The sequence below is a fragment of the Salvelinus fontinalis genome, unplaced genomic scaffold (genome assembly GCF_029448725.1).
Source record: "Salvelinus fontinalis isolate EN_2023a unplaced genomic scaffold, ASM2944872v1 scaffold_0004, whole genome shotgun sequence".
Lineage (NCBI taxonomy): Eukaryota > Metazoa > Chordata > Actinopteri > Salmoniformes > Salmonidae > Salvelinus > Salvelinus fontinalis.
This window is the reverse complement of record NW_026600213.1, coordinates 1,751,299-1,766,858: the sequence shown is the minus strand read 5'-3', so window position 1 is coordinate 1,766,858 and position 15,560 is coordinate 1,751,299. Positions and strand designations below refer to the sequence as shown.

Genomic DNA, 15,560 nt, shown 5'->3' with positions numbered 1-15,560 from the left:
ATGTTTAGAACACGTGAGCTTAGTCGTCGTGAAAGGGGTCAGTCTGACAACGTGGACTACGAGCGTTACGGGTTGATCCCTATCCATCGGGACGTGGACTCCTGGGCCTACGTAAGTAAGGGTTTGTAAGTAAGCATTTCAAGGTAATGCCTACACCTGTTGTGTTTGATGCAGTTGACAAATACAATTTGATTTCATTTCATTTTAACTATGCGTTTAATACACTTTATGTTGGTGTTTCTTTTATTTTGGCAGATACAGTACATGTACTGTATGCCTTTTTGATAGTTATTTTTGTAGAAACTATTGATCCTCTTTGGCTAAATTATGCTCTGTTGTATTTTAAACATTGAGAGCGGGCTCCTGTGGTTGGATTAAAAAAATAATAATAATTGTAAAAAGTATTTATTTTGTATTTGTTTTGCCCCTTGGGCCCCCTACGGGCTTGGTCCCAGCTCCTGAATCACACATTTTACTAGTCACATTTATTTATTATGCAGTTTATTTTTATTAATCAATTAATTAAACAAGTGTCCCCCCTACCTCCTCTCCTCCCCATCTGACAAATAACAAAGTGTCCGCAGCAGCAGGCCTCTACGCTCATTGAGAGTGGGCTCCTGAATCCCCCTGTGGTTGGCGGTTGCAGTAAAACATAAATATATACTACATAGTGTATATTGTTGTATTTCTCCGGGGCCCAGGGGCAATAGCTCAGGTAAGCCAGCCCTTCCTATGTCAGAAAATAGCCAAGGCCTATTCACCTTATTCCTATGTGTTTCTGGATCAATCAATACAATTTCTGAATCCTTAAAATGTACATTTTGGTGTCTTGAAGTTTCCTATGACCTATAGGCCGAGGGAAATGCATTCATTTTGCAATGTATTAGCCTATTTCTTAGGTCTATAGAATATTTAGTACACAAGTGAAATATCAACATCAGTCATGTCGATTGTATAGGATTCCAGCGCCTTGACAGATGCACACACACCACTGTGGTGACACGTCCCCTATATGACTATCTCTGTCCCCACGTTGTGATTCCCCTCCCCCACTCCACTTTACCGCGCAGAGCCAGAGAGGGAAAATCACTTTCATCTGGAGAAGCTCGTCCGTTAACACCGGGCGGCCCATCTGCAGGTCCCCGCTGTTCCTAAAAGAAAGGTGAGCAATATCATATTTTCAAGAATTGAAATGATATGGAAAGTTATTTTCATGCTGTAGTACAATTCCACCACCATAAATCGTTGTATTGGTTTATGAACTATGTTAGCCTAGTTAGCTTGTTTGTTGCTAGTGCTAATGTTAGCTCACTATCTAGCTAATGCACTAGTGAGCCAATTTTGTTGACATTTGGGCGGGTAGCTTGATTAGTTAACATAACTGTTGATAAAGAGACTGATATTTTATGGCTATTTCAGTCAATTCTACCAGTGTGGTTATAAGTAACATGCATAGACAGCTAAATGGGACACGTGATCCCCATAGATGAACTTGAGACGGTAGCAGTTTGATAACATTAGATGGTGTTAGTTTAGCGAGCTAAAGTTGGCTGGCTGGAAACCAGGGGTTGTGCACCCCACCTTGCATCTCATAGCAGAGTGGAAGAGGGAAAGTCACAGATGGAATTTTTTACTGCTTCTAACGTGCTTGTTTTGTAGTCATCTAACAAACATACATTATGTCTCTTATAAATTGTAGGTTAAGCCATGAATGTTGATTGTCTGACAGCCTTGGTATAGTTAAGCAGTAAAGCACAAGGAAAGGTTGAGGACTGTTCTTACGTAAGAGGCAACGCGGAGTGCCTGCCTGGTTACAGCCCTTAGCCTTGGTATATTGGCCATATACCACAAACCCCTGAGGTGCCTTATTTCTTAAATATACCACAGTTTCAGTCAATCAACATCCAGGACCCAAACTACCCAGTTTATAATGTCTGCTTTATTCCACAGATTAAGGATTTGAGTTGGCCTGACGGAGAGATCTTCCAGGCGACTCCGGGCCATGGAGGATGCAGAGCATCACATCAGATCAAACATTGATAAACCAGTACTTTACCAGCGTTTTATCAATATCTTTAAAGGTAAGGTGAAGATTGAATATATTTCTGACAGTCCTAAATATGACAGCTATGAATTAGATGAATCAGGTGTACATTTTAGAGGTTAGTGGGAAACAGTGAATTGGGATATATGGGCACAGTCACCCAGGAAAAAAGGTTTAAAGGAATAGCCATGTCTTTGTATTATGGTCATAGGATTCTTAAAGGTCCACTACAGTCACACGATGCTCCATCTGAAATCTCCTTCCACCTGAAAAGGCCCACCTTGAAAACCAATCATTGGTTTAGAAGACAGAGTGACAACTGAATCTAGCCTCTTGAAAGACAGAGCAGCGCATCCCCCTCCCTAAACCCCCTGCTGCACACCTGAACCTCATTTTGATTGGCAGTGATATGTGTGAGATCACTTTTAGACAGTGTGAGGTCATTTTATGAGAACAGTTGTTTTTGGAGAAGCTTGGCAAGTTGAATGGGGTGATCATGTGACCGGAGTGGACCTCCAGACAGTGATTATTCTCTGTAATAATTGACAAGCACAATGCAATTAATGTTTGTATTTTGTGTCTGCTAAGGACGGGGAGTTTTTGCCACTGAATTCATATCCAAAGGAGACTTTGTTGTGGAGTACCGAGGTGAACTGCTCACACAACAGGAGGGCGAGGTCCGAGCTGATCAGTACAATGATTCTGCAAAGGTGTTTCTTTTTGATTTCCAATGGAAAGGAAGAACATGGTGGTAAGTAGGATTGATGAGAACAAAATAAACATATTAATGCCTTTTGAGATCTAAAAAAAGCAACAACATTAAAATGGAGACAGACATTTAAATGGTTGGTGGCACAATATGCACTGTTGGCCTATCTCAGGCCCAGATACTAATTTGACCTTGTCCGTGACCTAAACAGACAGGAACAATATTAGTCTTCAAACCAACTGGTTCGCTATCAGAGCATCTGCACTCCTTTGTTAAACAACAGTTAGGGACTTTTCTGCCCCTTTTCTGGAATAGAAACCCTGTGCTGCAATATCTTCATTAAACTGTGACATGTTATGTTTCTATGCAGCATTGATGCATCTGAAGAAGACTCCTCCCTTGGGAGACTCGTTAATGATGATCACTAAAGACTCAATCTCAAAATGAAGGCCATACAAGCAAACGATGAGCCACACTTGTGCCTCTTCGCGACTCGAGATATTGCAGCTGGCGAAGAGTTGACTTATAGTTACGGTGATTCAGACTGGCCATGGAGAACACAGGTGAGGAACCTTTTTTTTTTTAAAGATGCTAGATGAAATTACCACCCATCTTGGAAGAGCCGGGAGGATGAGCAATTCACTACCCTGTCATGCAATATGTTGTGATGTAGACAGTGTCTCTTAACTACTAAGATGTAATTGATGTCTAATTGTTGTCTTGGTTCACTTATTTCAGGTCATCAAAACTGAATTGTCGTCCAGCCCAAAACCTATGGTAAGAACTTTACTAAAGTCATAGATCAATATGAGTTTATTTTTTTCTATTATCACATTTACTATTTCACTTTCACAAATACACATTTATAGTCTAACACCAATTGCACTGGAATGCAGTGCACTTGTTGCATACATCAAGAGTTAACTAAATATACAATACATTCAAATATATGAAATAAAAACATTAGCAATAAGAACTCAGTAGTTAGGCTCTTGTGGGCTCATTTAGTAGCCCAACTCATGAGGGATTTGCTCTTCTCCTAACTATAACTATATATCCTATAACTAATTACAGAGAATCTTTGATAAAAACTATAAGTCTTCAATTTAATGACAGTAAAGACACGACACCAGCATGCCTCTCCATAGGAAAACAATGGGGGGAGCTCAGCGCTCCAAGGGCAACAGGTATTATCGGGGCGTTGGATGACAACGGAGTACGCTGCCCAGCCTTACATGATTAGAAAGAGGTGTCCAATGGTGTCCAATTTGAGAAGAAAAAAATCTAAATATACACATTGCGAGATATTTAGCAAAATAGACAGACATACCTATATTTCCCCATAGGAAACAATGGGACGACCTCAGAGTTCCATGAGTAACTTCTTGTTGTGGTTGACCTTTTAACTACCAACGTTGGCAGGTCTCATTGCCAACAATAGCAATGCAGGCATTGTGACGTAGAACCATGGGCTGGGAATAGAACGTTCAGAAGGTGAGTTGGTGCCACGGTGCTCAGTAGAACTAATAGGAGATGGCATTGTGATGCAGAACAATGGGCTGGGAATAGAACGTTCAGAAGGTGAGTTGGTGCCACGGTGCTCAGTAGAACTAATAGGAGATGGCATTGTGATGCAGAACAATGGGCTGGGAATAGAACGTTCGGAACGCGAGTTGGTGCCACGGTGCTCAGTAGAACTAATAGGAGATGGCATTGTGATGCAGAACAATGGGCTGGGAATAGAACGTTCAGAAGGTGAGTTGGTGCCACGGTGCTCAGTAGAACTAATAGGAGATGGCAGGGTGAAAAATGCCCTAAAATAAGGCCTGTTTTTTCACGATTACTTCAAAACTAAAGCAAGCAACTGGGACATATGGTAATATTATGAAACTGGGCTCCACGACGGATGCAATGAACTCATTTTTACCAGAAAAAAGCGTTGTTAAAAATGTCCTTTGTCCAGCCTAATAAAGCCATCCCGAGTACAGATGACACCAGTAATGTCAGAGTTTTCAGTTAAGCTGAAAGATAGCGTTGCAACATGATTTGATGAGTTTAGTCTCCCCACAAAGGTGATGCAGTTTGTTAGGGATCCTTTCTATACCGATGCGACGGGGAGACTTCTCTGCGAATGCTAAGGTGCCAATGTCACATGACAAGGGTTCCCTCTACCTAGAGTTCGGAGACGTGCAAACATCTTATCTGAGGCAGGCACTTCAGTCTGCGGGCTGTGCAACGTTTTGGACTGAGCATATTATTGCAGAATAATTCCTAAACAGACACGTGTAAATCCAGCTTCTCTCACATGAAAACAAACACTGTTTCTTCCTGTCAAATGTGAATCTTCATACCGGCGGGTTGCACTTTTCTGCTCTCTCCCAAAGTGCAATTTCTTCCATTCGAAGGGAAACACTTGTGTGTTTTTTATGTTCAAAATAAATTGTGTAAAACAGGAAAGAATGAAATTAAATAAATACAGAATGGAATGTGATGCTGGTCAGCTGACATATGCCATGCATAAAAGGTTTCCTATGTGTAAATAAAAATCAAAAACAAAGCTATGTATGAAGAATGTAATGCAGGTCAACTGTGTTATAAGTCGGCCAAAAAAGTGGTTCATACCGGTCTTAGGAAAAGCAATCGCATGTGAAAAATGTCTGGTCCCCAGTAAATAACCTTTTTCAAATCTGCCAACTGTAAGAATATAGTTGAATAGCCCTGATCTAGGTGAATACGCTAGGGGCTATAATAACTGGGGAGTTAGGTTGAATAGCCCTGATCTAGGTGAATACGCTAGGGGCTATAATAACTGGGGAGTTAGGCTGATAGACAATTTAAAGGGGGATCAACGATCGACTGTGGCCATCATTCAAGTTCTCTTACCGTGGGTTTGGGGCTCTCTTACCGTGGGTTTGGGGTTCTCTTACCGTGGGTTTGGGGCTCTCTTACCGTGGGTTTGGGGCTCTCTTACCGTGGGTTTGGGGCTCTCTTACCGTGGGTTTGGGGCTCTCTTACCGTGGGTTTGGGGTTCTCTTACCGTGGGTTTGGGGCTGGAAGACACAGACACGGTCTCCACATCTTCTTTCAAGTTGGAATCTGATCCATCCGTGTCCCTGCTGTTCTGAAAGGGTTGGGAGTTGTCATTCTGCAACGCGTCAATGAGCTGAAATCAGACAAACAAGGCAAACAAAATAAACCTACGCGGCACAGAAATACTTAAATACTATTAGCTCCTTTAAAGTTGAGGTACAATCCAACAAAAATTACCATAAAACACGACAAGTAACCAAGCAAAAACATTCACACAAATATTAAATACAACAATATTCCTAAAGAATAATGTGTGTGTAGATTGTGTGTGTTCGAGTGTGAGAGTGGACATGTTTAACTATACTTGTGGGGACCAGAAGTCCACGCAAGAATAGCAAACTGACAAACATTGGACCAACTGGGGACATTTGCAGGTCCAGACAAGGAATAAGGCTGTTTCTAGGGGGTTTAGGGTTACAATCAGCATTAGAATACAATGACTTACACAAACAATACAACTAAAGAATAATGTGGGTGTTACAATCAGCATTAGAATACAATGACTTACACAAACAATACAACTAAAGAATAATGTGGGTGTTACAATCAGCATTAGAATACAATGACTTACACAAACAATACAACTAAAGAATAATGTGGGTGTTACAATCAGCATTAGAATACAATGACTTACACAAACAATACAACTAAAGAATAATGTGGGTGTTAGAATCAGCATTAGAATACAATGACTTACACAAACAAGACAACTAAAGAATAATGTGGGTGTTACAATCAGCATTAGAATACAATGACTTACACAAACAATACAACTAAAGAATAATGTGGGTGTTACAATCAGCATTAGAATACAATAACTTACACAAACAATACAACTAAAGAATAATGTGGGTGTTACAATCAGCATTAGAATACAATGACTTACACAAACAATACAACTAAAGAATAATGTGGGTGTAGATTGTGTATGTTAGTGTCATAGACTGTGTCTGTGTACCATTTCACAGTCCCTAATGTGCCATGAGATGTTGTTTTATAAATTTTTTGAAAGATCATTTTGCTTAATTTTATTTTTAATTTTTAATCCAAGCAGAAATAAATCTGATATTTAGTAACAAAATGAGCCCTTGCTCAATATTATCCAATGGGAGAATCTCTTTTCTTATAGCCCTGCCCATTAGGGTTAGAATCAGCATTAGGGTTAGAATCAGCATTAGGGATAGAATCAGCATTAGAATCAGCATTAGGGTTAGAATCAGCATTAGGGTTAGAATCAGCATTAGGGTTAGAATCAGCATTAGGGATAGAATCAGCATTAGGGTTAGAATCAGCATTAGGGTTAGAATCAGCATTAGGGTTAGAATCAGCATTAGGGTTAGAATCAGCATTAGGGTTAGAATCAGCATTAGGGTTAGAATCAGCATTAGGGTTAGAATCAGCATTAGGGTTAGAATCAGCATTAGGGTTAGAATCAGCATTAGGGTTAGAATCAGCATTAGGGTTAGAATCAGCATTAGGGTTAGAATCAGCATTAGGGTTAGAATCAGCATTAGGGTTAGAATCAGCATTAGGGATAGAATCAGCATTAGAATCAGCATTAGGGTTAGAATCAGCATTAGAATCAGCATTAGGGTTAGAATCAGCATTAGGGTTAGAATCAGCATTAGGGTTAGAATCAGCATTAGGGATAGAATCAGCATTAGGGTTAGAATCAGCATTAGGGTTAGAATCAGCATTAGGGTTAGAATCAGCATTAGGGTTAGAATCAGCATTAGGGTTAGAATCAGCATTAGGGTTAGAATCAGCATTAGGGTTAGAATCAGCATTAGGGTTAGAATCAGCATTAGGGTTAGAATCAGCATTAGGGTTAGAATCAGCATTAGGGTTAGAATCAGCATTAGGGATAGAATCAGCATTAGAATCAGCATTAGGGTTAGAATCAGCATTAGAATCAGCATTAGGGTTAGAATCAGCATTAGGGTTAGAATCAGCATTAGGGTTAGAATCAGCATTAGGGATAGAATCAGCATTAGGGTTAGAATCAGCATTAGGGTTAGAATCAGCATTAGGGTTAGAATCAGCATTAGAATCAGCATTAGGGATAGAATCAGCATTAGGGTTAGAATCAGCATTAGGGTTAGAATCAGCATTAGGGTTAGAATCAGCATTATGGTTAGAATCAGCATTAGGGTTAGAATCAGCATTAGGGTTAGAATCAGCGTTAGGGTTAGAATCAGCATTAGGGTTAGAATCAGCATTAGGGATAGAATCAGCATTAGGGTTAGAATCAGCATTAGGGTTAGAATCAGCATTAGGGTTAGAATCAGCATTAGGGTTAGAATCAGCATTAGGGATAGAATCAGCATTAGGGTTAGAATCAGCATTAGGGTTAGAATCAGCATTAGGGTTAGAATCAGCATTAGAATCAGCATTAGGGTTAGAATCAGCATTAGGGTTAGAATCAGCATTAGAATCAGCATTAGGGATAGAATCAGCATTAGGGTTAGAATCAGCATTAGGGTTAGAATCAGCATTAGGGTTAGAATCAGCATTAGGGTTAGAATCAGCATTAGGGTTAGAATCAGCATTAGAATCAGCATTAGGGTTAGAATCAGCATTAGGGATAGAATCAGCATTAGGGTTAGAATCAGCATTAGGGATAGAATCAGCATTAGGGTTAGAATCAGCATTAGGGTTAGAATACAATGACTTGTACAAACAATACAACTAAAGAATAATGTGGGTGTAGATTGTGTGTGTTAGTGTGATAGACTCTGTCTGTGTGTGTGTGTTATTGTGTGTCATTACACAGTCCCTAAGTTATGACTTAAAGGACATTGGACTCAGCTGTGACTTAAAGAACATTGGACTCAGCTATGACTTAAAGAACATTGGACTCAGCTGTGACTTAAAGAACATTGGACTCAGCGATGACTTAAAGAACATTGGACTCAGCTGTGACTTAAAGAACATTGGACTCAGCGATGACTAACATTTATCTTTCAACATGGCTTGTTTCGTAGTCTGCTGAGCATCATGATCTACTTTTACATCATGATGTTAGGTAGCTGAGTAAGGGTAGGGCTAAAGAGGGAGGAGACACAACAAACCCAACACATACTGGTGTAAACTCTACATCATGATGTTAGGTAGCTAAGTAAGGGTAGGCCTAATGCTCTCAAGAGAGGATGAGAGTTTATAGGGAGGAGATAATTGCATTTCTCTGCAATTGCCGCCACAACAAACCCAACACATACTAGTGTAAATGCTTGATGAGGAGTTTGTAGCTGAGGTTTGTTTATTGAGTGGCATCAATCACTTGGACTTAATTTGGGACTACAGAGGAGGGATAAAACAGTTATTGACATGATTGACTGCTTTTCTTTTTTCCTCTGATATGAGTCCCCCCAAAACCTTTTCCCTACAGTGGGTAACTATAGAAGGCTGGGCTGGACAATGGAAAAGGTCAAGGAAGAAAAATGGCAAGCAAACGTTGGCTAAGCTGGGGAGGCAGGTAGCCTAGTGGTTAGAGCGTTGGACTAGTAACCGAAAGGTTGCAAGATTGAATCCCCGAGCTGACAAGGTAAAAATCTGTCGTTCTGCCCCTGAACAAGGCAGTTAACCCACTGTTCCTAGGCCGTCATTGAAAATAAGAATTTGTTCTTAACTGACTTGCCTAGTTAAATAAAAGTTTAAAAAGTTGTTTTTAATACAAATAAGCTGGAGCACATAGCAAATGAATGGAATCACACACTCGCAAAGGCCGTTTTGACTGGAGTGAAGCTTGGAGATCAATTTCACCTAAATGGCACCAAAAAAATGTATCCCTTTTTATTTTACCACTACAATCTGTTCTTAGGAGGAAACTGAAAAATAACAACCCGTGTAGAAAGTAAACAGCTGCACCTCGATGGTGCCAGGTGTGCTTATGTCTGCATAACGAGGAAGGAAGAAAGAAATGGCTATTTCTGGCTAGCGGTCACTGATATACACATTGTAACTTTGCAACAAGATTTGATGATTTTAGTCTCCCCACAAAGGTGATGCAGTTTGCTAGGGACCCTTTCTATACTGATGCAGTTTGCTAGGGACCCTTTCTATACTGATGCAGTTTGTTAGGGACCCTTTCTATACTGATGCAGTTTGTTAGGGACCCTTTCTATACTGATGCAGTTTGCTAGGGACCCTTTCTATACTGATGCAGTTTGTTAGGGACCCTTTCTATACTGATGCAGTTTGTTAGGGACCCTTTCTATACTGATGCAGTTTGCTAGGGACCCTTTCTATACTGATGCAGTTTGTTAGGGACCCTTTCTATACTGATGCAGTTTGTTAGGGACCCTTTCTATACTGATGCAGTTTGCTAGGGACCCTTTCTATACTGATGCAGTTTGCTAGGGACCCTTTCTATACTGATGCAGTTTGCTAGGGACCCTTTCTATACTGATGCAGTTTGATAGGGACCCTTTCTATACTGATGCAGTTTGCTAGGGACCCTTTCTATACTGATGCAGTTTGATAGGGACCCTTTCTATACTGATGCAGTTTGCTAGGGACCCTTTCTATACTGATGCAGTTTGCTAGGGACCCTTTCTATACTGATGCAGTTTGTTAGGGACCCTTTCTATACTGATGCAGTTTGTTAGGGACCCTTTCTATACTGATGCAGTTTGTTAGGGACCCTTTCTATACTGATGCAGTTTGTTAGGGACCCTTTCTATACTGATGCAGTTTGTTAGGGACCCTTTCTATACTGATGCAGTTTGTTAGGGACCCTTTCTATACTGATGCAGTTTGTTAGGGATCCTTTCTATACTGATGCAGTTTGTTAGGGACCCTTTCTATACTGATGCAGTTTGCTAGGGTCCCTTTCTATACTGATGCGGGGCGAGACGTGTCTGCAAAAGCTGACTTATTTTATTTAGTATATATTTTCTTAACTCTATTTCTTGAACTGCATTGTTGGTTAAGGGCTTGTAAGTCAGCACCTGTTGTATTCGGAGCATGAGACAAATAAAACTTGATGTTGATTCTCACGGGACTAGTACTTTCAGGAGACCAAAAAACATTAGGTTATTCTGGTTGGAATAAAAAATGACTGACATGGCAGATTTAGACAGGACAAAAATTACATATATGTTGTTTTGTGCTCGGGCACATGATTACATTACCCGACCTCTCCCCATAAATCAACTTGTTGTCCTTAGCAGACACAAAAATACAAACATTAGGAGTTATTGTATTGTGCTAGTCAATTATTACATAGAACAATCACTTTATGGAGCCCATGTCCTGCTATCAGCCTGTGATGTGTGTGTTGTAAAGTGCCTTGCTGATGGGCACAACGGCAGTAGGTAGTATACGGTGATATTGAAGCCCGGTGGGTTACCGGCTTCAATATCCCTGTGTACTACCTACTGCTGTTTTGCCTTTGAGCAAGGGACTTCACCCCTAAGTGCTCTGCTCTGCCACAGCCCCTGTTCTGCTCCCAGCCTGTGACCAACAGGCAAAATAGTCACAGACATCTATGCACTAAGAGACTGTTTTTGTAGAAACTGACAAACCCCTGGATGCTGAAACATAATCAACATTTTTAAAACACTGAAAAATCCCCTCAAATCAAAAAACGTGATCTAATGCATTGTATACATCTGGGGACCTACTGTATAAGAAAGCACACAGGAAATGCCTGGTGTAGCGTTTAGTTTTGAACATCCTATTCTGGTCAGATGCAGGACTGAACTTTTCAGGAGAAGAGCAAATCCCTCATGAGTTGGGCTACTAAATGAGCCCACAAGAGCCTAACTACTGAGTTCTTATTGATAATGTTTTTATTTCATATATTTGAATGTATTGTATATTTAGTTAACTTTTGATGTATGTAACAAGTGCACTGCATTCCAGTGCAATTGATGTTAGACTATAAATGTGTATTTGTGAAGGTGAAATAGTAAATGTGATAATAGAAAAAAATAAACTCATATTGATCGATGACTTTAGTAAAGTTCTTACTAAAGGTTTTGGGCTGGACGACAATTCAGTTTTGATGACCTGAATTAAGTGAACCAAGACAACAATTAGACATCAATTACATCTTGGTAGTAAAGAGACGCTGTCTGCATCACAACATATTGCATGACAGGGTAGTGAATTGCTCATCCTCCCGGCTCTTCCAAGATGGGTGGTAATTTCATCTAGCATCTTTAAAAAAAAAAAGGTTCCTCACCTGTGTTCTCCATGGCCAGTCTGAATCACCGTAACTATAAGTCAACTCTTCGCCAGCTGCAATATCTCGAGTCGCGAAGAGGCACAAGTGTGGCTCATCGTTTGCTTGTATGGCCTTCATTTTGAGATTGAGTCTTTAGTGATCATCATTAACGAGTCTCCCAAGGGAGGAGTCTTCTTCAGATGCATCAATGCTGCATAGAAACATAACATGTCACAGTTTAATGAAGATATTGCAGCACAGGGTTTCTATTTCAGAAAAGGGGCAGAAAAGTCCCTAACTGTTGTTTAACAAAGGAGTGCAGATGCTCTGATAGCGAACCAGTTGGTTTGAAGACTAATATTGTTCCTTACTGTTTAGGTCAGGGACACGGTCAAATTAGTATCTGGGCCTGAGATAGGCCTACAGTGCATATTGTGCCACCAACCATTTAAATGTCTGTCTCCATTTGAATGTTGTTGCTTTTTTTAGATCTCAAAAGGCAGTAATATGTTTATTTTGTTCTCATCAATCCTACTTACCACCATGTTCTTCCTTTCCATTGGAAATCGAAAAGAAACACCTTTGCAGAATCATTGTACTGATCAGCTCGGACCTCGCCCTCCTGTTGTGTGAGCAGTTCACCTCGGTACTCCACAACAAAGTCTCCTTTGGATATGAATTCAGTGGCAAAAACTCCCCGTCCTTAGCAGACACAAAATACAAACATTAGGAGATATTGCATTGTGCTTGTCAATTATTACAGAGAATAATCACTGTCTGGAGGTCCACTCCGGTCACATGATCACCCCATTCAACTTGTCAAGCTTCTCCAAAAACAGCTGTTCTCATAAAATGACCTCACACTGTCTAAAAGTGATCTCACACATATCACTGCCAATCAAAATGAGGTTCAGGTGTGCAGCAGGGGGTTTAGGGAGGGGGATGCGCTGCTCTGTCTTTCAAGAGGCTAGATTCAGTTGTCACTCTTACTTTGTCTTCTAAACCAATGATTGGTTTTCAAGGTGGGCCTTTTCAGGTGGAAGGAGATTTCAGATGGAGCATTGTGTGACTGTAGTGGACCTTTAAGAATCCTATGACCATAATACAAAGACATGGCTATTCCTTTAAACCTTTTTTCCTGGGTGACTCTGCCCATATATCCCAATTCACTGTTTCCCACTAACCTCTAAAATGTACATCTGATTCATCTAATTCATAGCTGTCATATTTAGGACTGTCAGAAATATATTCAATCTTCACCTTACCTTTAAAGATATTGATAAAACGCTGGTAAAGTACTGGTTTATCAATGTTTGATCTGATGTGATGCTCTGCATCCTCCATGGGCCGGAGTCGCCTGGAAGATCTCTCCGTCAGGCCAACTCAAATCCTTAATCTGTGGAATAAAGCAGACATTATAAACTGGGTAGTTTGGGTCCTGGATGTTGATTGGCTGAAACTGTGGTATATGTAAGAAATAAGGCACCTCGGGGGTTTGTGGTATATGGCCAATATACCAAGGTTAAGGGCTGTAACCAGGCAGGCACTCCGCGTTGCCTCTTACGTAAGAACAGTCCTCAACCTTTCCTTGTGCTTTACTGCTTAACTATACCAAGGCTGTCAGACAATCAACATTCATGGCTTAACCTACAATTTATAAGAGACATAATGTATGTTTGTTAGATGACTACAAAACAAGCACGTTAGAAGCAGTAAAAAATTCCATCTGTGACTTTCCCTCTTCCACTCTGCTATGAGATGCAAGGTGGGGTGCACAACACCTGGTTTCCAGCCAGCCAACTTTAGCTCGCTAAACTAACACCATCTAATGTTATCAAACTGCTACCTACTCAAGTTCATCTATGGGGATCACGTGTCCCATTTAGCTGTCTATGCATGTTACTTCTAACCACACTGATAGAATTGACTGAAATAGCTAGCCATAAAATATCAGTCTCTTTATCAACAGTTATGTTAACTAATCAAGCTACCCGCCCAAATGGCAACAAAATTGGCTCACTAGTGCATTAGCTAGATAGTGAGCGAACATTAGCACTAGCAACAAACAAGCCAACTAGGCTAACATAGTTCATAAACCAATACAACGATTTATGGTGGTGGAATTGTACTACAGCATGAAAATAACTTTCCATATCATTTCAATTCTTGAAAATATGATATTGCTCACCTTTCTTTTAGGAACAGCGGGGAGCTGCAGATGGGCCGCCCGGTGTTAACGGACGAGCTTCTCCAGATGAAAGTGATTTTCCCTCTCTGGCTCTGCGCGGTAAAGTGGAGTGGGGGAGGGACAATCACAACGTGGGGACAGAGATAGTCATATAGGGGACGTGTCACCACAGTGGTGTGTGTGCATCTGTCAAGGCGCTGGAATCCTATACAATCGACATGACTGATGTTGATATTTCACTTGTGTACTAAATATTCTATAGACCTAAGAAATAGGCTAATACATTGCAAAATGAATGCATTTCCCTCGGCCTATAGGTCATAGGAAACTTCAAGACACCAACATGTACATTTTAAGGATTCAGAAATTGTATTGATTGATCCAGAAACAAATAGGAATAAGGTGAATAGGCCTTGGCTATTTTCTGACATAGGAAGGGCTGGCTTACCTGGGCTATTGCCCCTGGGCCCCGGAGAAATAAAACAATATACAGTATGTAGTATATATTTATGTTTTACTGCAACCGCCAACCACAGGGGGATTCAGGAGCCCACTCTCAATGAGTGTAGAGGCCTGCTGCTGTGGACACTTTGTTATTTGTCAGATGGGGAGGAGAGGAGGTAGGTGGGCACTTGTTTAATTAATTGATTAATAAAAATATATAAACTGCATAATAAATAAATGTGACTAGTAAAATGTGTGATTCAGGAGCTGGGACCAAGCCCGTAGGGGGCCCAAGGGGCAAAACAAATACAAAATAAATACTTTTTACAATTATTATAATTTTTTTAATCCAACCACAGGAGCCCGCTCTCAATGTTTAAAATACAACAGAGCATAATTTAGCCAAAGAGGATCAATAGTTTCTACAAAAATAACTATCAAAAAGACATACAGTACATGTACTGTATCTGCCAAAATAAAAGAAACACCAACATAAAGTGTATTAAACGCATATTTAAAATGAAATTAAATCAAATTGTATTTGTCAACTGCATCAAACACAACAGGTGTAGGCATTACCTTGAAATGCTTACTTCCAAACCCTTACTTACGTAAGCCTAGGAGTTGACATCCTGATGGATAGGGATCAACCCGTAACGCTCGTAGTCCACGTTGTCAGACTGACCCCTTTCACGACGACTAAGCTCACGTGTTCTAAACATATCTAATCCGTAGGAGCTCCCTCTGTCTTTCAAAGCAGCTTCCGCAAGCTCCTTCTCGCAACGGAACAGATGCTCTCTGGACCCGCTCGTAGTAGCTCTCGTCATCTCCCTGCACGGTCCTATCGGATAGCCCAAGGTGTCTGGACTATCAAGCGTTTGATGTCTGGTTCACGATACCATCGTGCTTTCCCGTA

The 15,560-nt window shown here is 40.6% G+C and overlaps 1 long non-coding RNA gene across 1 annotated transcript; it reads right to left on the bottom strand.

The window, feature by feature from the left end:
- Positions 1 to 11,819: 11,819 nt before the first annotated feature.
- Positions 11,820 to 14,790, bottom strand: LOC129841943 (uncharacterized). Its single transcript, XR_008757429.1, has 5 exons — positions 14,201 to 14,790; positions 13,278 to 13,408; positions 12,552 to 12,714; positions 12,031 to 12,223; positions 11,820 to 11,855 (listed from the first exon to the last, which is right to left on the bottom strand). It is a non-coding gene; the product is annotated as an uncharacterized LOC129841943 (long non-coding RNA).
- Positions 14,791 to 15,560: the final 770 nt, after the last annotated feature.